At 40.8% G+C, this 25,222-nt stretch overlaps 1 protein-coding gene across 1 annotated transcript in view; it reads right to left on the minus strand.

The window, feature by feature from the left end:
* RBFOX1 (RNA binding fox-1 homolog 1) overlaps positions 1-25,222 on the minus strand; it is a 2,483,424-nt gene that overhangs the window by 465,932 nt on the left and 1,992,270 nt on the right.

Below are 25,222 nucleotides of genomic sequence, written 5' to 3' on the forward strand. Positions count from 1 at the left end.
CTCTCTGGGTCCATGAGTGCTCATCATTTAGTCCCCACTTATAAGTGAGAACATGCAGTATCTGGAACCACATTTTAAAGTACCTAGATGCACAGCACCGAGCTTGCTCCCTGCGATGAAAATGTACATTAACCTGGATTTAAAGAGGCTATGTTTCCCGTATTCCATTTCAGCTAAATTAAGCAATGTGTAATGATAAGCAGTCGCTAATGTATTCTTAAAATCACATCATTCCTGAGTCAGGATATACATTCATTTAAGTATGACCTCGGAGCTTTTAGCTTTTGTTAACATAAAACTATTCATTACTTTCATATTATTGTGGCAGGCACATGGTCTTACAGAAAAATAAGTTATTCTCAACTTTAGCTAACATTTACTGAGCGCCTATCACATACCAGGAACTTAACACCCATTATCTTGCACAATTCTTAGTGTGTGGTAGATCACTGTAGAGAAGTATCTGCTCCTTCTCTACCTACGTGTGCAGAGGATGTGCACCCCTTGGCTGTGGGTGTCCCCTCCTCTGGGAGTGTGTCTGTGAGACTTGCTTTGGTTAAGGAATGTTAACCAGCAGCTGATGTGGTGCGGTTAAAGGCTTGAAGGTGTTTGCACAGTAGAAGGTTCTCTTGTACTTCTCCTTCACCACGAGAACATTTCTGGGGTAGCTACTATTCCCCAGCAGAGGACTTGAGACACAGGGACCAGAGTTCCCTCCAAAGCTGAGCCTCCTCACTTGATGACCAACTGACCTGCAGATGCATGACTGAGTGCCGCCTAAATCAAGGCCCCCATTGTACTCCAGACACATGCAATAAACAAGTGCTCGCTGTTGCCTGCCAATTAGATTTGTGATTGCTGGGGAGCAATAGGAAAAGAACACATAGGGTATCCTAATGTGGGAGACAGTGTTCTCATCCCTATTTCAAAATGGGAAAATTGAGGTTTAGGGAGGTTACATAACTTGCCTGTCTGGTGGATGGCAGAACTGGAGTTCGACTTTGACTCTGAGGCCTTTATACTCTAGCTCTCTTTGATTAGTCAGTCAGCCAGTCATTGAACCTGATATTTAATAAGCATCTGGACGCGCTAGGTGGGCGCTGTCCTTGGTGCTGATGCCACAGCAGTCGGCGCAACAAAAATCCAAGAGTCCTATTTCACTAGGGAGGAAAGGGAAGGAATAACTGCATTCAAACTCAGTTAAAAAAAAAAAAAAAAAAAAAAAAGGAGGCGACTATACGGCCTGGCGATAAATAGATGAGCAACAACAAAAAGCCCTAGGTTCATAATAAGCTTGGCGTTTGTGGAAAAGAAAGGATGCCACCATGGTTTGGTATAGTTATAAGGAAGAGAGTGGAGAGAGGCCAGATAATGCAGAGCCTGAAAGCAAAACATTGAGTTTAATTTAATTCTGCTTTCAACAGGAGGCCACTAAAAAAAAATCACAGATTCAAGAGGAAAACGTTCTGGTTATCATTTCAGAACAATCTCCATGGCTGCTTTGCTGTGGGGAGATGCCAGGGAGCAAGGACGGAGACAAGGAATCCAGGGAGGTTGCTGCTGGACCTGCCCAGGTGAGAGGCGAATGGATTGCATTGGATTAGGGTGGTGGCTGTGGAGAGGCTAAGGATTCCTTCCAAATTTTCTCTCAAATATGAAAGCAGTCCTAACTTCCCTAATTCTAAATTAGTCTTGGCTTCAGCAAACTTGAACAAAACATTTACCAGCTTAGGTATCAAACTAAGTTATGAAAAAAAATCTCAAAATATTTGCTTAGATAAAAGTAAAAACATACTCAGCAGTTGTGGAATTAATCATTCATCTAAGGTGGGTGATAATTTATGCCACACTTGAAGTGGAAAAGAAATTTCTATTTATACTGCAATCTATATATTTTTTTCAGGGATGGACTAATTGTGTTTGTTGAACTGTTTCAAGCTGCTATGGGCTGGGAGAATTGAATATCTATTTGCAAGACTGTAGGGATTAAATTAGATAAACCCAAAGGGAAAGTAATTGGTAATTTGTGAAGAGTTGCATGAGTGTATGAAGTACTGTCTAAAGCACTATGCAAGACTGATGGACAAAAAGGGCAACATGAAGTTATTTTCTTTTTTCAAAAAAGCAACTTTTCTCTAATGCTGAGTATCCTTAAGTTAGCAAGCAAACATCTTTCAACAAACAAACAAAAACATAAGGCTAAGTAGGCTTGTTTATCAGCATAGGTCTTTCTCTAGCTCTCCAAAAGTTTAACCTCTCAGAAAAGTTATAGAAATCAGATTTAAAATTGTATTTATTTTTGCCTTGATTATAAAAATATGTTTTGCCAATCATAATAGCCTCTGTTGGTCAACAATGGTGAATCGAAGACCAGATAACTCCCCGCAAGGTATGTTTTGTTTAACCTAAATAGAGTGTCAAACATTCAACTGATACTAGGTGATGGGTTGATAGCTACAGCAAACAACCATGGCACATGTTCACCTATGCAATGAACCTGTACATCCTGTACCTATACCTTGGAACCTAAAATTTAAACAATTTAAAGAGTACAGGAAACAGAAGATAATGAAATAACATCTTCAAAGCTCTCAAAGAAAATTACTCAAAATCTAGAATTCTATACCTTTATGAAATATTTTTCAAAACTAAATACAAGATACTTATTATTTTAGTTGGGATCTAGAGAGACATAGAAAGCCACTGTTCCACGTTATCAATAAAAATAATCTAGACTAAGTAAAAACAATTGAATGGAGATACTGCATCTAGAAATAAGACTTTTCAGACTCTCTCAGTAAACAATCAGAAAGTCTGGTATATTCCTATTTCATGAAAATAGCATATGCAGCTGAGGCGCAGCTGCACTGTGAAGGCAGGCATGAGCTCCTCACTTTGCCACAATCCCCACTGCTCCCTACTGTGCCTCTGACATGAAACACCAATTGCCAATTAGCTTCACTTGGGATATGGAGTTTTTCTTATAGTAGAGGAATATCTCTTTTTTAGCCCCATCTTTTTTAGCCCCATACCTCTAACACCAGGAATCAGAAGTGGGAACATGGAAATGAAACCAAGACAGCCATACGTCTGATGACCCAGCCTGCCTCCTTCGGGTGTGATGACCTCACAGCTCCTGGATTTAAACCCTCCGATCTTTACACACTACACAATATTGGACGTCAGTGAAAACTGGAAAGTACACACAAGTTGCATACCATACATTTACAGGCTTCAGTGGTAACATTGGTTGAATATGGACTCTAACTTGAGCCCTAGGCCAACCCCATTGTGTCCTAATTAAAGTTCCTGTTCTCCAGGAGCACTGCAACTGAAAGTGGTCGCTGGCTCTGACTCCAATGGAAGTATGCCAAAAATACAATCCTACTTAAGAAAATTGAATATGATTTTGCAAAGAGGATGGCCAAACTTGATCTCAATATGACAAGAAATGACAAAGATGTGTACTGAAATGGCTGGCTCAGGAAAAAGGACCAGTATGGTCTGTGGGGATGCATCTTCAGGGTTTGAATAAGTTGCTCAAAGGCCAGCAACTTTCAAGATCAAGATAATCTCAAGGACTGAAGTGTAGTTAACGCAAAGCCCAAGGGTGCTTATTTTTTTTGAAGACTTTGGCATTTTCCTAGAACAGATTCTAAAGAAGAGATGAAACATATATTATTATAAATGTTTATTTACTTTAATTCTTTTTCTCTGGAGTTACCCTTTGATAACAACACTACTATTTAAGATTGAGCTGTAGATTGACGTAAGAAATAGGAAAAAAAGTTTTATTACATAATGATTATTTTTAATCTTGCTGTGAAAACAAAGATCATTTTGAGATATTGATTTAAAAGCTATGAACATTCTCTCCAGGAAAAAAAAAGAAATATATGATAGTTATAGTTTTGTATGTGACTTCAGAGGTTTAATGAATTTCTTAAATCCATTAGAAATGAAAAGTTTTGATTATGTGAAATCCAGGATTATAACATCATCATTAAGAACAAAGAAAAAGGGGTGGGGTGCAGTGGCTCATACCTCTAACACCAGCACTTTGGGAGGCTAGGCAAGGAGGGTCACTTGAGACTAGAAGTTGAAGACCAGCCTGGGAAGCATAGTGAAACCATGTCTCTACCAAAAAGAACAAAAAAATTAGCTGGGTGCAATGATGCACGCCTATAACCTAGCTACTTGGGAGGCTGAGGTGGGAGGATCACTTGAGTCCCAGAATTTGATGCTACAGTGATCTATTATCAGGTCACTGCATTCCAGCCTGGGTGACAGAGTTACAGTCTCTCTCAACATGTATTAATACTATGAATAATAAAGAGTATGGGGTCAACTTCCTGGGGTGGCCTTCTGCTTAGCCCTGACATATGTGAATTTTTTAAACCTCAGTTTCTTCACCTACAAACAAAGATAATGTCAACCAAAGATAATATGCCTTTCTTCCATATCTTTTTGTTTTGGGATACATTTTACAAAGTGACCATGATGTCTCTCCACTTCATACATAAAAGAACTAAAGGTCGGCCGGGCACGGTGGCTCACGTCTGTAACCCCAGCACTTTGGGAGGCCAAGGCAGGCAGATCACGAGGTCAGGATATAGAGACCATCCTGGCTAACAGGGTGAAACCCTGTCTCTACTAAAAATGCAAAAAAATTAGGGCATGGTGATGGGCGCCTGTAGTCCCAGCTACTCGGGAGGCTGAGGCAGGAGAATGGCATGAACCTGGGAGGTGGAGCTTGCAGTGAATGGAGATCCAGCCACTGCACTCCAGCCTGGGTGACAGAGTGAGACTCCGTCTCAAAAAAAGGTCAGAGAGGTCTAGTTGCTTGCGTAAGGTCACACAGCTGTCATGTGGCATACCCTGACCATACTCATAGGCTGGTTTGGAGAATAAATGTGGTACAGTCATACCAAATGCTTGGAATAGTTGTTGGCACATAGCAAGAGATCAATATGTGTTTGCTGAACATTCACTTTCTGATTTAATACTGGGTGTGTTACAATGTTAATGAAAACATTCAAATGTATTTTATATTGATATTCCTAAAACATTCTGCTAATGACAAAGAATAAAGGGAATATATTATTATATTACCAATTTATATTAAAAATGCCAGGGCTTGACATCCTGAAAATCCAAGTAACAAAAACAAGAGGAGGAGGAGGAAGAGAACAAATGAAGGAAGACGATAAAGCAGGTAGACAGGTAAGGCAGACACAGCCCCATATGCAGGATGAAAATGTCGAGAGGCACCCCTTGCAAACTGTCCGCAGACTCCCCATCTCTCTCACTAGCACAGTGCAAACCTGGCAAAGTCAATCGGATCTGAAACAACAGATAGACCATTTGACTGAGCCCTTTAGCCAGTTCTTGCAGACAACTAGTTAGTCCAACCTTACCCATCATGCACTTGGCCAAACACTCAATCAGAAACCTGGTCCAACTGGCTGCTTCAAGTCATATGGATGCAAATCAGGAATCACGGATATTTGACTGAATTGACTGAATGTTGAGCATCCTGCAGTTGTCATCTTGGAAAGTTTGTTCAGCTTATTCTCAGCCAGTGGCCAAGAGACCTCCCAATGTCCAAGTTGCCACGTGATCCAGACCATTCTATTTCTTTAGTCAATGTGTAATGAGGATGCAGGGGGAGGTACACTTTATCTATGAATTCAACAAGTGGTGAAAAATAATCATGATGTCGCCCATTTCAAACATAAAAGAACTAAAGCTCAGAGAGATCTAGTTTCTTGCCCAAGGTCACACAGCTGTCATGTGGCACAACCTGTCTGCATCGAAAGGTACCTTCCTTTCCAATGATGATACGTCATGCCTATTATTTATTTTTCCATGTGTTTTGTTGAGACATTTACATGCAACCTTGTCTCTGAATTTTCAGTGAATGCTCTTATCAGTCCTTTGGGGATAAACTACCTAGGTGACAGTAGTTTCCATGTCTGTTACAGTAAGTGCATAACCTACACATATATGGGTTTCTCTGTGTGCATGTGTGTCAAGCAATGAACAGGGACTCTCAACAGAGGGAAAATTTGGAAATTCCTGGTGCCTTTTCAATTATTGTTATCACTGAGGTGTCTATGCTAATAGCACCTAGTGGTCAGGGACACTGCACAAAAAAGGAATTACCAATCCAAAGTATCAACAGGGCCAAGGTTGAAAACCCTTAAATATATCTACACATATGCATATATGCACATATTCAGGTATGTATGCACTCATGTATTTATGTATACACAAATCACATATAAGTATATTTATATGCATATATACTTATATACATATTTGTATATTTAATACATGCATAAACATATATATATATGCAAGTATCTACATTTATAGACAGATTGAAAGAGAAAAAGAAGGAGGAATGAGAAAATGGGCATGTCTATTTGTGGATATGCATATATATAATTATATTTGTCCATTTATATCATACTTGTCATCCAGGTGTGGATTTTTTGTAATGCACTCTTACTGAAAATACGACTGAGATAAAGAAGAAATGTGTTTTTTTCTTTATTATAAATTCCAGATAAAACAAAACATTTTAAGTAACCCTCTTGCAACGCCCCAACCCAAACAAAATTCATAAAAGTTCCTGCCATAAAAGTGTTTGCTGTGAAATTTTAATAACTTTCAAGATGTCCTGCCCAGAAATATTTTAGTCATCTTGAATGAACCAAAGGGTTTAATTAAACAACCACACTTAGACGTTGGAATGCATAATATGCCCAGTGAACTGAAAATCCTCTAATCCTACAGGGAATCACACGCTCTTTCCAAGATAGTCCAAAGGACCAGGAGGTGACTGGCTTCCTGCTTGGGCCACGTCCATTACTCAAGCTGAGAGAATTAGAATAAATAGTAGTGCCGAGACTGAGGTGCCAGAATTCAGCTAAAGACAATAAAAACTGTGTGATTTATGGTAGAGGTGGGGCAATACATTTCAGGGTTTTGAATAATCAATCCTCCAGTGGATTTTTCATTTTTCAAATGAACAGGATACTTCTGTCTTGGGTCCCAAGCTAGAAATGGCAATCTGATATAAATACTAAAAATAACACTGAATAAACCTTCTTTTCCAACCCAAATCCAGTGGCTTAATTTTCATGATAGCCAGAACAGATATTGTTGTATATTAAGGCAATTATTTGGTAAGGTGTTGGGGGGAAAGCAGAATGTCACAGCAAAGTTAGAAACTTTCTGTGCTGCTTTAACATCTAAAGCAACATTAGTAATTCAAGAAGAGTTTCAAAAAACGGTATTTTGCCAGGACAGTGGCTCACACCTGTAATCCTAGAACTTTGGGAGGCTGAGGCAGGTGGATCGCTTGAGTCCAGGAGTTTGAGACCAGCCTGGGCAACATGGAAAAACCCCATATCCACAAACAAACAAACTACAAAAATTAGCCAGGTGTAGTGCTGAATACCTCTAGTGCTAGCTACTCAGGAGACTGATGGGAGGATCGCTTGAGCCCAGGAGCTTGAGGCTGCAGTGAGCTGTGATCACACCACTACACTCCAGCCTGGGTGACAAAGTGAGATCCTGTCTCAAAAAAACAAAAAAACAAAACAAAACAAAAAAAAACCCACCAAAACCCCAGCATTTATAAACAGAAATCAATATAATAAAAAAAATACTCCTCCTTCATCTTTAACATGTTTCTTTAACACACACTGTAAGTATCAAATGCAGATTTTCCCTTAAACTGTAAGGACTTCAGATGATCATAGATGATGATACATAAATATAACATAATGAAGAGCATTAATACATGTAAAGTACTTAGAACACTACCTGATGAACACTGTTCCATAAACATTTATTATTATTATTATTATTATTAAATCTTATAGTTTTGGCAGGACACAGTGGCTCATGTCTGTAATCCCAGCACTTTGGGTGGTCAAGGCGACAGGATCACCTGAGGTCAGGAGTTCGATACCAGCCTGGCCATCATGGTGAAACCCTTTCTTTACTAAAAATACAAAAATTAGCCAGGTGTGGTGGCGTGTGCCTGTAATCCCAGTTACTCAAGAGGCTGAGGCAGGAGAATCGCTTAAACCCAGGAGGCAGACATTGCAGTGACTAGAGACTGCACCATTGTACTCCAGCCTGGGTGACACAGTGAGACTCAGTCTCAAACAATCATCATCATCATCATCTTACAGTTTCAGCAAGTGGGAAGTTTTGAAATTTCATGACGATTGAAATACTAATCACCAATGAGAAATGTTCTCTTTTAGTACAATAAGCTCTATGGGCTCAGTTTTCAAGTAGTAGTTTCAAGTAGAAAAATGAATATAAATGATATTTATTTTCTTCTTAAAAGCCACATGCCCCATTTTCATCCCTAAGTGAGTTACTGCTGATTCAAAGAAACGTGAATACAACATCAGCAAATTCTAACCAGCTAACTGCCTAGATCAAAGGCCTAGAAGAGTAAAATAATCATCTAATATAAGACAAATGAGTTCTCACGGTCTTATGAGGGGGCAATAAAGCCTCAGAGCAGCTCAGTGTTTTCTGTTTTTATCTTATTCTATCACACATGCAAATGGGCTTCACAGGACAATTACACTTGTTGAGGTCTCACCCCAGATGACTTCAAATTTTTTTTTTTTTTTTTTTTTTTTTTAGACAGAGTCTTGCTCTGTTGCCCAGGCTGGAATGCAGTGGCATGATATCGGCTCACTGAAGCCTCCACCTCCTAGGTTCCAGCAATTCTGGTGCCTTAGCCTCCCAAGTAACTGGGATTACAGGCATGCAACACAATGTCTGCCTAATTTTTGCATTTTTAGTAGAGACAGGATTTCACCATGATGTCCAGGCTGGTCTCAAATTCCTGACCCCAAATGATCTACCTTCCTGGACCTCCAAAAGGCTGGGATTACAGGCTGATTCCACCTTTTCCTGGGCATCCTGGCATCCACAGTCTCTACCTACGTCAGTGGTAGAAGTAGCCTCATCATATGTCAAACTGCATGGTTTAGGAAAGGCAAAGGAGAAAAGGATAATAGAAAGACATACATGTGTATATTCATTGCAGCACTATTCACAATAGCAAAGACATGGAATCAACCTAAATACCCATCAATGATAGACTGGATAGAGAAAATGTGATATATATATATATACACACACACATACACATATACACATACATAAATACTGTGGAGTGCCATGCAGCCATAAAAAAGAACAAGATCATGTCATTTGCAGGAACACGGGTGAAGTTGGAGGCTCTTATCCTTAGCAAACTAACACAGAAACAGAAAACCAAACACTACACGTTCTCACTTATAAGTGGGAGGTAAATGATAAAAACACATGGACACATAGAGGGGGAACAACACACACCGGGGCCTCTTGGCAAGTGGAGGTCGGGGGAGGGAGAGAATCAGGAAAAACAACTAACGGGTTCTAGGTTTAATACCCAGGCAATGAAATATTCTGTACAACAAACCCCCATGACACAAGTTTACCTATGTAACAAGCCTGCACTTATACCCCTGAAGATAAAATAAAAGTTACAAAAAAAAAAGAGAGAGAGAGAGAAATAAATGCATATTCATTTTATTGGAGATTCAGAATTTGGAAGGTGCACAAGATGGGAAAAACACAGAAACAGGCTTTCCTACAGGTGCGTTGTGTAGCCCAAGGTTGGAAACAGGAGGAGAGTAACCCAGGAACAAGTACTCAGTAAATATTCCAGGAAGGGGAAGCAACCAGGCAAAGGCTCTGTGGAGGCAAAAAGCAGAATCTGTTTTGGGAACTTAGAAAAGGGCAGCTGGCAGATGTGCAGAAAGTAGAACTTACTTTCTTTTACTTTTTTTTTTTTTTTTTTTAACCATTTTAAGTCTGCAGTTGATCAGTGTTAAGTACATTCACAGTATTGAGCAGCCATGCCCAACATTCGTCTCCAGAACTCTTTTCATCTTGCAAAACTGAAACTCTGTAACCATTGAACACTAACTCCCCATTCCTCTTTTCTCCCAGCCCTTGGCAACCACCATGCTACTTTTTGTCTTTGTGAATCTGACAACCCCAGGCACCTCATAGAAGCGGAATCATGCAATATTTGTTCTTTCGTGACTAGCTCATTTCACTTAGTAGAATGTCCTCAAGGTTCATCTATGTTGTAGCATGCGTCAGAATCTCTTTTTTTCTTTTTCTTTTTTTCTTTTTTTTTGAGAGGGGGTCTTGCTTGCTTGCCTAGGCTGGCGTTCAGGGACACGACATGGGCTCACTGCAACCTCCACCTCCAGGGTTCAAGCAATTCTCATGCTTCAGTCTCCTGAGTAGCTGGCATCACAGATGTGTGCCACTATGTCCAGCTAATTTTTCTATTTTGAGTAGTTGAGTTTTCGCCATGTTGGCCAGGCTGGTCTCAAATTCCTGGCCTCAAGTAATCTGCCTGCCTCACCCTCCCAAATTGTTGGGATTACAGGCGAGAACCACCACACAGCCGACCAGAATCTCCTTCATTTCTAAGGCTGAATAATATTCCAGTATACACCACATTTTGTTTATTCACTTGTCCGTGCACGGACGCTTGGCTTGAGAAAGCAGAATTTACTTTCCAAAGTCACCTATATGGAAAGAGGCAGAGTTGCACTATGAAGCCCATCAGTCCAACTCCAGAGTCTGAGCACTTTGCTTTTCGCTTTGCTCATTCCATTGTGCTTCAGACTAATGAGATATATGGATATATGTTGAATATGTAAATGAGTTACAATCTGAGCAGCCTTTAGAGCAGTGCCTGGTCCAGAGAAAAAACTATAGAAGGATCAGTTCAAATTGTTATTATTAATTATTATTGTATGTACAGAACACTCAATTAAGGGCATAGCCAAAATCCATTCTGCACTCTGATGACTCATTCAAATGCTCAGCAGACATGGAGGGAGAAAGGACGGAAGAGCTCATGGTCTCTGCTGGGACCAGCTGAACCAGCATGTGGTCTTTTGGATTACAAGGCAAGAACCCAGATGCCAGGCAAGGGAAGTTATTTTCTGTGATGGCATCTGGCATGCTGGCCTATCCCAGTGACATTTGGGTTGGCGGCTGTGTTGCAGCCCCTGGGAAGTTTTGGAAAGTAGCTGGCTGCCACCCAAACCCCACACTGCTCTCTACCTACCTCTCCTGAATTCCTCTCTTGCTGATGGGTGATGCAATAACCTCTCCCTTCTAGTGAAAGTATGGCTTGCCTCTTCCAAAGCCAGCTTATCCTAGTTCCACGGAGTTTATAAACCGCAGCACAGAGGCAGGCAGATCATTCATAGTAATGTTGCTAGAAATCCTCCCAAAAACAGCCTTTCTGGAGAAGGTGAACTAAATCCTGCGTGCTTCCAGTGAACCTAGTCTTTGCTGAGAACAAGACATGCTGACAAACCCAGGCACGAGGACTGTCTGCCTTATCACTGACTGCATTTTCAATGACTGCTGAATAATTCAGGCCACTGAAGGCTGGTGCGAGCTTGCAGTGGCTGAGAAATTAAAAAAAAAAAGAAAGAAAGAAAAAGTAAAGTTACTAAATTATTTCTGCAAACAACTACTGAAAGCCACATAGACATCACGATTTGGGAAGTTGACGACAACGTGCTACCTTACAAAGTGGCCATTTTCAATTTAGAGATACCAGTTCATATGACAGTAATTACCAAAACAGATGGGAAAAAGGCCAAAAGTAGAATCCTAATGGCAATGGGATGGATGCATCTGGGAACCATGGAGCAGAAAGAAATTCTGCCAGATTGCATGACAGCTGAGAGGAGAACTGGAGGCCGGGTGTTGTGCATGTGAGAACTACCTAAAAAGAGGGTACGCCCCTCTAGACAAAATGGGAAGGGAAGAATTGTTCTACTTTTTGCATACATGATCTCCTTCTCTCCCTAAATTGAGTTGAAACAATATGGTGTTAAATACATCCTATCAACCCTGGTTCGCACCTCATACAAAGCACGTGGGCTTCCCTCTAGAGATCTAAAATGTACCACATGAATATTTGCTTTGATTTTAATATATTAAAGATGAGCAGATTAACGCTTAACAGTAGCACTGTTTAGGTGAGCAGGATATGACACAAACAAGAAAACACTCTAATTTCTGGAATGTTGAAGAGTTAAGCTCAGTCCAGACAGACTATAACCACGATCTTTTTGATCTGAGGGACTATTTATACTAAATGACCACGGTCTAGTTAAATCTCCTTCAGTTACTAATCAGCAATGGTACAAGCCAGAAAATGCACCCTTTCTAATGAATATTGAAATTGGCTGTCATTAAGAGAGAACATTCACAGGAGGGCGAGGAGACAGTGATCAATATTTATATGGATCCACACTGCTTCATTGATTAATATTCTTCAACTCTAAAAACTGGAATAGTCAGAATAAGGCTTTTTTTTTAATTTTTATTTTTAGTGCAGGCTGGCACAGGATATTACTTAGATTTAAACATTTTTAACAATTTTTGGTCAACCCTTAATATACACATTGCAAGGCAGGAAAAAAGAGACAACTTCTTTCCAAGCCTCAAAAAGGATGTTCTTATTGTCATAGGAGACAGAGGCATCATATTCATTCCACAAAAGGCTAATTCATCCCAAGATATGGCTACCCATCCATTCAAAGGGCAAAGGCAGCTCCTGCCTTTCCATCACAACATACATCCATTCAATGTACATAAGTGATGAAGCTATGGGTGCTCATAAAGTGTCAAAAACTACCAGCATCTCCTTGTTTATGATGTTTACACCTTACAAACAAAGGTCCTTCTTGTCTAAACTGGTTTGTGACTACATCTCTATCCATTCTTTTCAATGCAATAGGTCAGATACTCATTCTCTTGCCTCCTGGATACATACCCTGTTCAAAGCTAATAGCCAAAAACACCACTAGGGAATGGTCATGCTGCTTCCCACACTTTGTCCATATTGAACAAGTGGCTGTCTTTCTGTGTAACCCATCCCTGAAATGTAAAATAAAAATCCTCATCCCAGAGCTCTTCTCTCCTTTTGAAGGAATGCCAACATTTTAAAGCCCTTTGAAAATATATGATGCCAAATGAATGTTTATTATTAGTGTGACTATTACTGATGCATAGATTTATATACCTCTTAAAGAACTTTTTCAGCTTTACATTCTTCCTTCTACTGAAGCTCGTCTTGTAAGAAGAATTCCACCATAGCACTTTGACTTGCCTTGCAAAAACTCATTAGACAGTCCCTTTCTTGGACTGCAGAGGTAGAAAAAAATTTCTCGGATCCAAGCTACAGGCATAAAAGCGAGTCTACAATAAGTCTCTGAAAATGGAATTTGGAGACGTTTGTGAATAATTCTTATGGGACATATAAAATTTTTATCCATTAAATGCTAAAGAACATCCACATACGAAAAATGGGGTGCCTTGCACTTTTTTGGAAACTGAAAATGAGTTTGAATGTAGTCTATTACTCATCTCTGACTTCTCCATTCAGCACAGGGTGTTTACAAGGATTTGGTGAGAGAGCAAGTTATATATATTTTATACACATAAAAAATATATATGTATCTATACATACATATACATACACACACAAACATACACACATATAGATACACAAACACACACACACACATATATATATAAAATATGGGGTGCCTTGCATTATTTTTGAAATTGAAAATGAGTTTGAAAGTAGTCCATTACTCATTTCTGACTTCTACATTCAGCACAGGGTGTTTACAAGGATTTCAGCACAGGGTGTTTACAAGGATTTGGTGAAAGAGCAAGTTATAGATATATAACATATATATGTGTGTGTGTATATATATATAAAATGTGTATGTATACATATATATAACATACATATCTACATACACACACACATATATACACAAATACACACACACACACATATATATACACATGTCATTTGCAATAGAAGACTTCATTGTTAAATGCTTCATACTATCCAACACACGGTGCTTATATTCCTGGTAGAAGGCAAAGTTTGAGCCTGGTTCCCCCTTCTTTGCTGATGAGGGAGCTTATTTTATTGATGGCATCTTGCACTGTTAGCTTTCACCTCCCAAAGGTTAGCTTTTCCCACTTTATGGTTTTGCTGGCAAAGGGGGTGGAACCAAAATCAAATAGATTCCTCATCTTAACTCACTATATTATATGCAGCACCAACCCACTGGAAGATAAACCACTGAGAAATGAACTCTTTTGCCCTTCCCAGTGAGGCTATCCGTTACCTGGCCTGAGTAACCTCTGCCTTCAGCACGTGAGTGCTCACTGTCCCTCTGCAGCATGCCACAGCTTGATTGCCTGCCATGAGCCACATAGCTGATGAGAGAGTGTCTGCCAACAAAACAGGGTTTTCTGAATAGAGCTGAATGCAATGAAAATTGACCAAGCATTCTCATGACATAATTTCCATGCTACCCCTCTCTTCTCATGATAATATAACTCTTTGATGTTGTCTCAGTTTTGCTGAAAATGAAAAGTATCAAAATAGAATTAAGCACATTCACTTCTATTCTCTCAGGACCAGCCAAGCCAGTCAAGATGGAAATTTGTCCATTGGCCAAACAGTCAGAGTAGCTCCCGTTGAGTGGTGATTGACTTTTTGGCTAAGCTCAGCAGAAATAAAGCTTGTGGTCAATTAGCTTTGCCCTTAATAAGAATGCATTAGGCAAAATAAACTAGAGCAAGAATTTGAAGAGAAAACTGCCATTTAATAAATTCCCAAATGTTGTTATATTTCTCTGACACATATACCATAAATAAAAGACAGGTTGGAAGTTCATTGGGCCACCACCTTTTGCTAAGGTCGCGTTTCTTGTCGAAAGGGCAGCATCCAGGGAAACAATCGGACGTCCAGAATGCAAACTATACATGTATTCCCCAGACAATTCCACCAATTTGTATTTTAGAGCAAAACAGACTTTGTAAACTTTTCAGGACTATAATAATAATTTCCACACATCAATCTCATTTAACAAGTGCTGATCGAAGGCCTGCTGTCTACCAAGTATTGCGTTAAACAGCAGAGCTGCCTTCGTGAATAAGACAAAGAGCAAGGAAAAGCAAGTCAATGTTTAAAATTACATATGGTGATCAGGACTTTGAAGCACGTGAATAGCGTGTCATGGAAAAGAATATAGAAGGGCTGGGATCATTCTTTTAAATAGAAAAGGTCTTTGAAGAGGTTACTTTTCACTTGGGATAGAGCCAGCTTAGAAACAGTCAAAGTCAATGGGATCAGAATGAGAAAGGAAAAAAAAAAAAAAAAGGGGGATGAGTTTAGCAAGGTTGGCAGGAGCCAGACTTTCAGGGCTTTATATGAAGGTGGTTGGGATTAATTCTAAATACAGCGGGGTTTTTAACTGGGAAGGGAAAGCATCATATGTGCATTCTGAGATGGGCTCTTTGGCTGCTGGTGGGAACATCAAGAGCAAGCAAAAGGGATCGAAAAGCGGGATGTAGCCTATTTTAGTAGTCCAGGAAAGCAGGGTGGCAACCATCACTGGTGTGGAGAGGGAAAGAAAAACAAATTTTGAGAAATATGGGAATACAAATTTGTCAGGGTCTGCTAACATGTGGTAGGTAAGTTCTTTGCTTCTCTTTTTTTTTTTTTTTTTTTTTTTAATTAAGGGATGAAGTTTCACTCCTGTTGTCCAGTCTGGAGTGCAATGACCAACGGCGCAATCTTGGCTCCTTGCAACCTCCCCCTCCCAGGTTCAAGCAATTCTCCTGCCTCTCAGCCTTCTGAGTAGCTGGGACTACAGGCATGCACCACCACACCCAGCTAATTTTGCATTTTTAGTACAGATGGGGTTTCTCCATGTTGGTCAGGCTGTTCTCGAACTCCCAACCTCAGGTGATCTACCCGCCTCGGCCTCCCAAAGTGCTGGGATTACAGGCATGGGCCACTATGCCCGGCCTGTTTTCTCATTCTTTAAAAGAACACTATTAAATAAGAATTACGTGGGTACCAGTGGGCATATGCGTGTAGGGAGGTATGTGCATGCATGCTATTTATTGAGCACCTAATAGTTGCTGGGAACTGGGTCCCCTATAAATAATCACTTGTTTGACACTTGTTGTAACCCAGAGACATAGGCATCTTTTGCCCATTTTGTAAAAGCAACACATAGCTGAAGCAAGTTATATATCTCACTTCAGGTTTCTCCCTAGGTCTCCACGGTTTTTGTTGTGGTGGTTGTTAACCATTTAAAGTAAACAATTTTCAGGAGTTCATGACCGGCCTGGCCAACACGGCAAAATCTCGTGTCTACTAAAACTACAAAAATTAGCTGGGCGTGGTAGTGTGCACCTGTAGTCCCAGCTACTCAGGAGGCTAAGGCAGGAGAATCGCTTGAACCCAGGAGGTGGAGGTTGCAGTGAGCCGAGATTGTGCCACTGCATTCCAGCCTGGGTGACAGATCAAGACTCTGTCTCAAAAACAAAAAAGGTAAATAATTCAGTGGCATTTTATTCATTCACAAATGTTATGCAACCACCACCCCTATGTAATTCCAAAATATTTCATCATTCCAAAAGAAAACCTGTACCTATTTAACAGTTATTCCCCAACCCCTTCCTTCCAGCCCCTAGGAACCACCAATCTGCTTTCTGTTGGTGTGGATTTACCTACTCCAAATAATTCAGAAGAAGGGAATCACATAATCTGTGGTCTTTTGATTCCGGGTTCTTTTACTTAGTACAGTGTTTCTGAGGTCTATCCACGTTGTAGCATGTAACTGTAGCTCCTTCCTTTTTATGACTCAATGATATTCCATTGTATGGATAGACCACATTTTGTTTATCCATTTATTTATTAATAGGCATTTGGGTTGTGTTTGCTTTTTGGCTATCATGAATGGTACTGTTATAAACATTTATGTATGTGGATTCAACTGAATCTGTTTACAATTCTTTCCTTCAGGCATCTAACTGGGAATGGGATTGCTGGGTCAGATGGTAATTCTATGCTTAACTTCCTGAGGAACTGCCTTTTGAAAGTTTGGTTAGGATGATGAATGAGCTGATTAAACTGCTTGCTCTTAGAAGCTCTGTTGCAGTGAACACAACTATACTCCCTCATCATGAACCCTGGTGATTCTCTAATACTCCAGTTTAGTCACGTGAACCACAGGAGTCCATTCCTGATTCATTCTGATTGGTTTAACGATAAACACATGGCCCAAGACAAACCAGTCAAGCCCTTCCTTATTTCTTTACCCAGATACCAGAAAACAAACACATAAACAAGCATATTCTAGCTCTTTCGGTTGTTCTGTTGGCAGAATGGGAGTTCAAAGCTATAGTGGTCTCTTGTCTACCATAGAGACAAAACCTACCTGATCCAAACAACCACACTTATATTGCCCTGAATTCTGGAGAGGTAGATTCTGGAGGATATTCTCCATTTAATGAAAAGATCCCTGATGTCAGGGGGCTAGAGGTGCTTGTTGAGGTACCATGGCTGATCAATGTGAATTCTGGGACTCGGACCCAGCTTCGGAGACCAGTAACTGGTTGCCTAACATCAGAAGGTAAAATTAACACCAGTAACCTTGGGAAGCAAAAGTTGATTTCTACACAGTGAGGAACTATTGTTGTCCAGGAATAAAATGAGCTGCCCTCTGCAGTATCAGCTCTGTTGGGTAAAAACAAACTGACCAAAAAAGAATGGAGAAAGTTTATGTCCAAAGAGCAGAAATTCATCTGTGAAAATTCATGCATTTGGTGCTAAGTTGACGGAAGTGGCCTCAAAGGTCACTTTCAACTCCAAGCGGCTCTCCCCTTCTATATTTAGTGTCTCCACTGATTTTCACAAACAAATTCCAGAATGAATGCATCAGAAGCCAGTGGTAGTGCCCAATGCCAGCACGTGGTTTGGGAAATGAAACCAACCCTGCTTTCCTTTCCTTTCCTTCATTGACTGGGGAGGCTGAATCTGTCAAGCAGTGCTTCACCATACCCGATGGGTCAGCCCGTTCCTGAATGTGAAACCCTTGAGAGGACAAAGCTGATCTACATCTCAAAATCTGTGGGATTCGGAGGCAGGCAGATGAATAAGTTAACTGTGGAAGCTGATACGTGAAGCCAAAGCTGAGGCATGACTGCAGGAAAACAGACCCCGCCCCAACACACGAAGTAATTATTGAACTCATTGATGTTTTGCCTTGTCTGTTAGACAGTGAAGGCAGGGACTTTTTGTTTGTTTGTTCATTTTGTTTGGGTTTTTGCTAGCCATTATTTCCCAAGTGTCTTCCACAGTGACTGACTTTTATAGATATCCAATTTTTTTTAAAAAATAGTGAAATGAGTAAATGAATGCAGAAAAAAACAATGGATAAGGAGGCCTTCCTTCCTTTCCATCTCTCCCTTCCTTCTTTCCTTCCCCTCCCTCCTTTCCTTCCCCTCCCTCCCTTTCTTCCTTCCCCTCTCTCCCTTCCTTCCTTCCTCTTCCTCCCTCCCTCCTTCTTTCCTCTCCTTTCCTTTCCTTTTCCTCCCTCCCTTCCCCTCCCTCCCTTCCTTCCCCACTTCCTTCCTTCCTCTCTCTCCCTCCCTTCTTCTTCCTCCCTCCCTTCCTTCCCCTCCTGCTTCCTCTCTCTCCCTTTCTTCCTTTTTCCCTTCCTTCCCTCCTTCCCTTCCCTCCCTTCCTCTCTCTCTCCCTTCCCCTCCCTCCCTTCCTTCCTCTCTCTCTCTCTCTCCCTTCCTCCTTCCCCTCCCTCCCTCCCTCCCTTCTTTCCTCCCTCCCTCCCTTCTTTCCTTTCTTCTTCTCTCTCTCTGTCCTTCCTTCCTTTCCATAACACTCATATTTTCATATATTGACTTCTGAATCAGGAAATCATCTACATAGATGATAGGACGATGTCACTAGACCCTTTCTGTCTATCCTTTATAGGGCAAGGACCAAAACTTCATTATCTTTAAGGTTAATGTAAGGAAAGCTTAGCAGTTTCATTTCATTTTTAAAGGAAATTTGGGCCATCTCAGGGTCTCCTCAGCTTAGGGGGTAAAAGTATGCCTTCATAAAATACTTCAGTGTCTTGCAGAAGATTGCAATGAATTATTGGGACACTGCAATGTTTAAGGCCGATGCTTTCTGAAGCATGAAAGAAGTATCTGCGGATTTTCCTTTTTATGTTTAAATTACTTTGCTTCTTACTTGACTACTTGTTCTGACCTTTCAGAGTGCTCCCTTTTTTATATTTCTCCTTGAGTCTCTTAACCATTTTTTAAAACAGTTTAGATACATCTGTTATGCATTGTTCTTTCTTAGCCTGCTATTCCCCATCCTTCCAGCTCATCTTCTCCTCACTTGACCTTCCATATAAAGTCTTGTAATATTATTATACTCTCTACCCCACTCCATCCATCTTCTTCTCTCTCAAAATGCAATAGATAGTGTGAAGCTGTGGATCTGTAAAACACTCACTTTTCATTTTCAAGTGAACACGAAGTTATAACCAAGGGGTTCTGTTTTTAATCCATTTTCCCCAAAATAAATTATAATGGGAAACTTGGTCAAATTCACTTAACCTCTTGCACGTTTCACCTTGGAATTAATGTTCTTTCATGTTGCCCTGAATTGAGCTTTGACTGAATAAACCGAGAGCCACAGTCAATCAGGTGCAGAGAGAAAAGAAGATTCTGAGAATCATTCTAGCCCAAGATCTGAATCAGGTCTCTACTCTGTTATGGCTGTGTGGCCACGGACAAATTCCTTCACTTCTCTGGTTTCCAGTTTCCCAATCTGTAAAATTTCATTGCTATTACCCAACCTGAAGAATCATTGAGAAAATGAAGTTGAATGAGAATACCTATTTACAACAGCCACATAGTAGGTACTCTGATTAAGAGAGCCATAATAATGATTGAGGTTTTCATTAAGCAAATCTTAGTTGAACTCACTTGATAATGATAGTGGGGGGTAGTAGGAGAAGATAAAAAGGAACTCTTGATTTTCCTCCTAATAAGTGAATAATAATCATTATATTACCTGTAGGATGAATATAGTGCTCAGCTCTGATCAGTAGGAAGTTCATTCATTCATTCATTCATTCATTCATTCAACAAATACGTATTGAAAATCTACTGTGTGTTGGCACACAACCATGACCAAACCAGACACAACGCCTGGTCTTGTGGAACTTACAGTCTGGTACTCTCATCTTTGCCACCTTCCTGTAAGATGGTGATTCTTAACCAGGAAAATTCACCCACAGGGGACATCAAGCAGTATCAGGTGAAATTCGGGTCATCATAACCTAGGGGGCGGGTGCTACCGGTATCTTGTGGGTTGAGGCCAGAGATGCTGCTAAACATCCTACAGTGCACTGGGCGGCCCCCTCACAACAAAGAATTGTCTGGCTGTGGAAAAGTCCTGCTAAAGGGCAAAGAATAACCACATGAGCTAATGTCATTAAGGCAAGGAGTAAAAACAGCCAGTACAGAAGTCATCATTGCTGTGGGCTTACCCACACACGCAGCTGCAGTGATGAGGTATGAGTTTCCTGTGTCTGCCATAGGAAGGGAAAGATTCCAGGGTGCCTAGACCAGGTGGTGCATGCAGGCCAGACTGCAGGCAGGGGGATAGGCCAAATGTCCCAAATGCCCGCTGGAAGGGCCCATCCACCCAAATCCCCCACCCCCCATCTCCAGCGGCTTGCAATTCTTGGGCGTGCAGCTGGCATCCTGGTTTTGCATTTCAGTCAATGCTTTCGGACTCCGAAAGCTGCCCCCAGGGAAACCACTGTGTCTGAAGAGCTGCAGAAGTAGCACTTCAGTAGAGATAGTTAGATAAATAATCCTGAATAAAATTGCATATTTTTAAGTGCTTTATTAATATGGTTGGGTAGAGAGCATGCGAAATTCCTACATTGTGGAGATGAAGGTTAGGAGAGGAGGATTATGCAGTGAGCTAAGTGACAGGGGGAAGGGAAAGAAAAGAGCAAATCAAACGCAAATTCCTCCCTTGCTGTGTGTGTGGGGCAGTGGTGGGGTGTGTGTGTGGGTGTGTGACAGTGAGAACCGATAGACATATACAGATAGAGCACATGGCATGTTTTGCAACAGTTAAAGAAGAATCGAATGACACATTGCATAGGCTACCATGTATATGAGTGATATAATGGGGTACTATTACTCCAGGATTTTCAAACTCAAATATCTCCAGGACAAAAAAGGTTCTATAAATGATTTAAACTGGCCAGGTAAGAACACTGGGGGAAATGAAGAAAGCGTGCATTGCCAGAAGGGACAACCACAACCCAACTTCAGCCATTTATTATCTTGGAGAGATGAGGAGAAGCCAGAAATTCATTTTCTTACATAAAATGTTACTTTGTAAATACATCCATACATATATACACACAGGTGCAAATACCCCTACTGTATCGGCAAGTCATAAAGTCCATTTGCCTGTGAGCCTGAAGTCGGCAATCTCTGACTTACATTTTATTTTAATGAGATAATTTGCTCACTGATTTATTTACAAAGAGGAATTTACAGGAGTATGAATTTGAAGTGAGCTGGGAATCCTAGCAGTCCTCCGATTAACTGTGACTTTAGACCCCTCACTGAACTCCTCTACACTGCTTTTTCTGGTTTTGGAGATTACGTCTGGAAGACTCATCTTACGGAGTTGTTTGAATACAAAACGGGTTAACTCTGAAAGCACTTAACACTGTTCCAGAAAAGAACCACCAGATGTTGGCTCCTTTCTCCCTATGGAAGCACCGTTGAGAGAATTTGTTACAGCAGACCCAAGGAAAATTCAGGGTTTTGCCCTCAGAATGTACACAGCAGCAGGTGGAGAGTCAATGCAGGCTGCACATACACACACCCCACCTCTTTCTACCTAACTCTTTTAACTGAGGGCCTGTAGTGGACATTAGTCCCATGCACCTGCTGGGAATTCCTTCCCTCTTCAGGTGGGCATTACACACTGCACTTCTTTGAAGAAGAACCTCTTCTCCGATTTTACAGAACTCTGTAGCTTGTAGTTCATGAGGGGCCTAATACATCCTTGAAGCCAACCCTGCCTGTTCAGAATATTCCATGCTTCTGACTTGAGTAACTACCTCAGGGATGTGCACAGGGTACCTGAGAGTTATCCCTGCGATGTTGGCTTTCATGATTGTAAAGGAGCTGCTCTTTTTCTGCTGGTCATGACAAAGTGACAGGATCTCAGTCCTGAGTTAAGGGTGAACATCTTGCCATTTGGGGAGAATATGCCATGAAATAAAGCGGACGCCAAGAAAAGCAGAGTCTACAGATTCAGCAAGGCCCATTCCTTACAGCATCGCCATTTGGTCACCTTGATTTAGCTATTCCTGACACCCATCTCGGAAACATGACATTCACATTTTTAAAAGTACAATATATTCTACTTTTGGCTAATGTCAATTCTATTTGGATTTCTGTCATAAGCCACTTAAAGATTTCGGGAGAACAAATCATCCATCGCCACTCCAGCTCAGTTACCTTTGAATGGAAGATTCCAATCTCATCATCTCACATGGCCCACTATATTAGTCTACTTTCATGATGCTGATAAAGACATACCTGAGACTGGGTAATTTATAAAGAAAAATAGATTTAATGGACTTACAGTTCTACGTGGCTGGGGAGGCCTCACAATCACGGTGGAAGGTGAAAGGCACATATGACATGGTGGCAGACAAGAGAGAATGAGAAACAAGTGCAAAGGGAAAACTCCTTATAAAATCATCAGAACTCATGAAACTTATACACTACCACGAGGACAGTATGGGGAAAACAGCCCCCATGATTCGGCTATCTCCCACCAAGTCCCTTCCACAACACGTGGGAATTATGAGAACTACAAGTCAAGATGAGATTTGGGTGGGGACGCAGCCAAATCATATCACCCATGGAAAGGAGATCATGTGCACTTACAACTAGATTCATGCTTCCTGTCCTAGGGTGACTATGGATTTAAGATAATGATGATGACCATGATGATGATGATGACGATGATGATAAGCCCTTTTTGGAACACCTGATATTGGATACTGCTCTTAGTGTTTTAAACACATTACTTAATTCCTGTAACAACTTAAGGAGAAGTACGTCCACAAAAATGTCTTAGCATTGTGCTTGACGCACAGCAGAGGTTCAATAAAGTGAATTCTGCCATTCTTATCACCCTCCTCATCACTGTAACTAGAACAGTGCTTCTCTAACCCAAATTACGTGAAATCACCTGGAAGTCGTGGTAAAGTGCACATTCCGACCCAGCAGGTGTGTCTGGAACATAAGAGTCCGCATTTCTCACCAGTTCCCAAGTGAGGCTGGTCTTTGGACCACACTTTGAATAACGAGGACCTTGGACACTCACAGTCAGGAGAGCCAGAAAATGACAATTCCAATTGCTTGGTTTTAGAATATTCATTGCTCTCCCCAAATATCACTTACTTGGTCTTTCTACTTTATTTTAACCAGAGACGTTTCCATTTGGAGACATGACCCCGCCACCAACCCATCCCACTACACGCCCAACTGAAAATCTAGACGTTTAGAAATCCTGATGCTCGGACCTTCCCCCATACTAATTAAATGAGAAGCACTGAGGGCAGGTCCTGGGTAGCGGTATTTTTATAGCTCGATCATGTGCAACCAAGATTGAGAAGCACTGGGCTGGTGATGCTTGGCATGGGGCATTATAGGCCAAGGGTGATGGCAAGTTCCACTCATATGCATGGGCAGAATTCAAACGTCACTGGGATTTAAAACGGCTTTTTGTAGAATTAGTAGATTGATATGAAATCTGCTACACTTTATTACTAACATTTAGAGAAACACCGTCCATAATTGTTGGCTTGTATGAAGACTAAAAGAAGCCATTTTGTAACTGCAATGTTAGCAACATGAACCTCTTCCCATTATAGTATTGCACTGAGTGAGTTCCTCAACTGAGAATTTTTTTAGAAAAAGGAAGAATCAGGATAGAAAATCTAGATCCTGAAAGACCTAGCACAACAAGCCTAAGCAACCTCCGATGCATCTCAATGGTCATGAACACAACATATGCATAAATAATATGTACTTTACTTATATACTTATAATTCACATTACAGCACTGAAGCCATACATGGAATAATGAGGTGTGCCCATCCTGATATGTGTCCACTTTCAACTTGGTACAATTAAACTGTAAGGTATGCTCAACAACCAGCCATAAGAGATTTATGGTTTTTAATAAATGGCTATTTCTACAACAACAACAACAAAAATGCTGTTTTGGTTTAGGAAGTGTTCCCATTTCTACCAGACAGAAACAAAATCAAAAGCAAAACTTTGCCAGGAATCCACCTGCCTTGCTCATTTCTTTGTAGATACTGCATTTTTTGCAACACTGATGGCACATAGTGGGGAATTTAATTCAACATTTCTTTAGTTCTGAAACATATGACACTCAAATAAATAGCATAATGCTTGAAAGCATTAAGAGGCAGTTAAGCTGAGCTGGATGCGAGTTGGAGCTCCTGCACAATTACTGGCTGTGTGAATGCCCCTGAAAATTTGGAGTTCTGATAACTAACTTCCACAGGTAAAGCACTTAAGCATAATCTATCATATTGTATCATTCACATTACCAATGCAAATTTGTCACGATCGAATGGAATACACATTTTGATTTGGTTTATCTTTTCACATCTATCCATGTAGCCCACCAAAGAGACTTACCAAACTCTGAAGTCTTTTCTACCACTGATTGTCAAATTCTATCCTCATGGAAAAATCATTTACATGCTCTGAGAATCAAGAGACACCCAGGGTTTCACCTGGACCTGTGCAGACTCCCCTAGTCTTACCCTTTCATGCTTCTGATCGTGAACTTGAGTTCTCAGGCTGATGCTGCCATGAGCAATAACTTTTGTTGTCCTGGCTGGTCAACCCTTCACTTCAGCCCTTCTACCCTAGTAGATGTGGTGACCTGCCTTTATTCACCTCAGTTCCTAGTCTCCCAGGCTGCTGCTGACAGCTAAATGAGAATCACATTTGCAATCAGGCTTAATTATATAACAGGTGGCCAGACGGAAGAGAAGCCACATTGGTCTAACCATGCAACAGAGATGTTTATGCTGGACAACACAGAACTCTCAAAGGAAAAAAAAAATCACTGCAAATGAGAGGACTGGTTAAGCAAAAT

This window comes from Papio anubis, chromosome 18 (genome assembly GCF_008728515.1).
Source record: "Papio anubis isolate 15944 chromosome 18, Panubis1.0, whole genome shotgun sequence".
NCBI classification, from domain to species: Eukaryota; Metazoa; Chordata; class Mammalia; order Primates; family Cercopithecidae; genus Papio; species Papio anubis.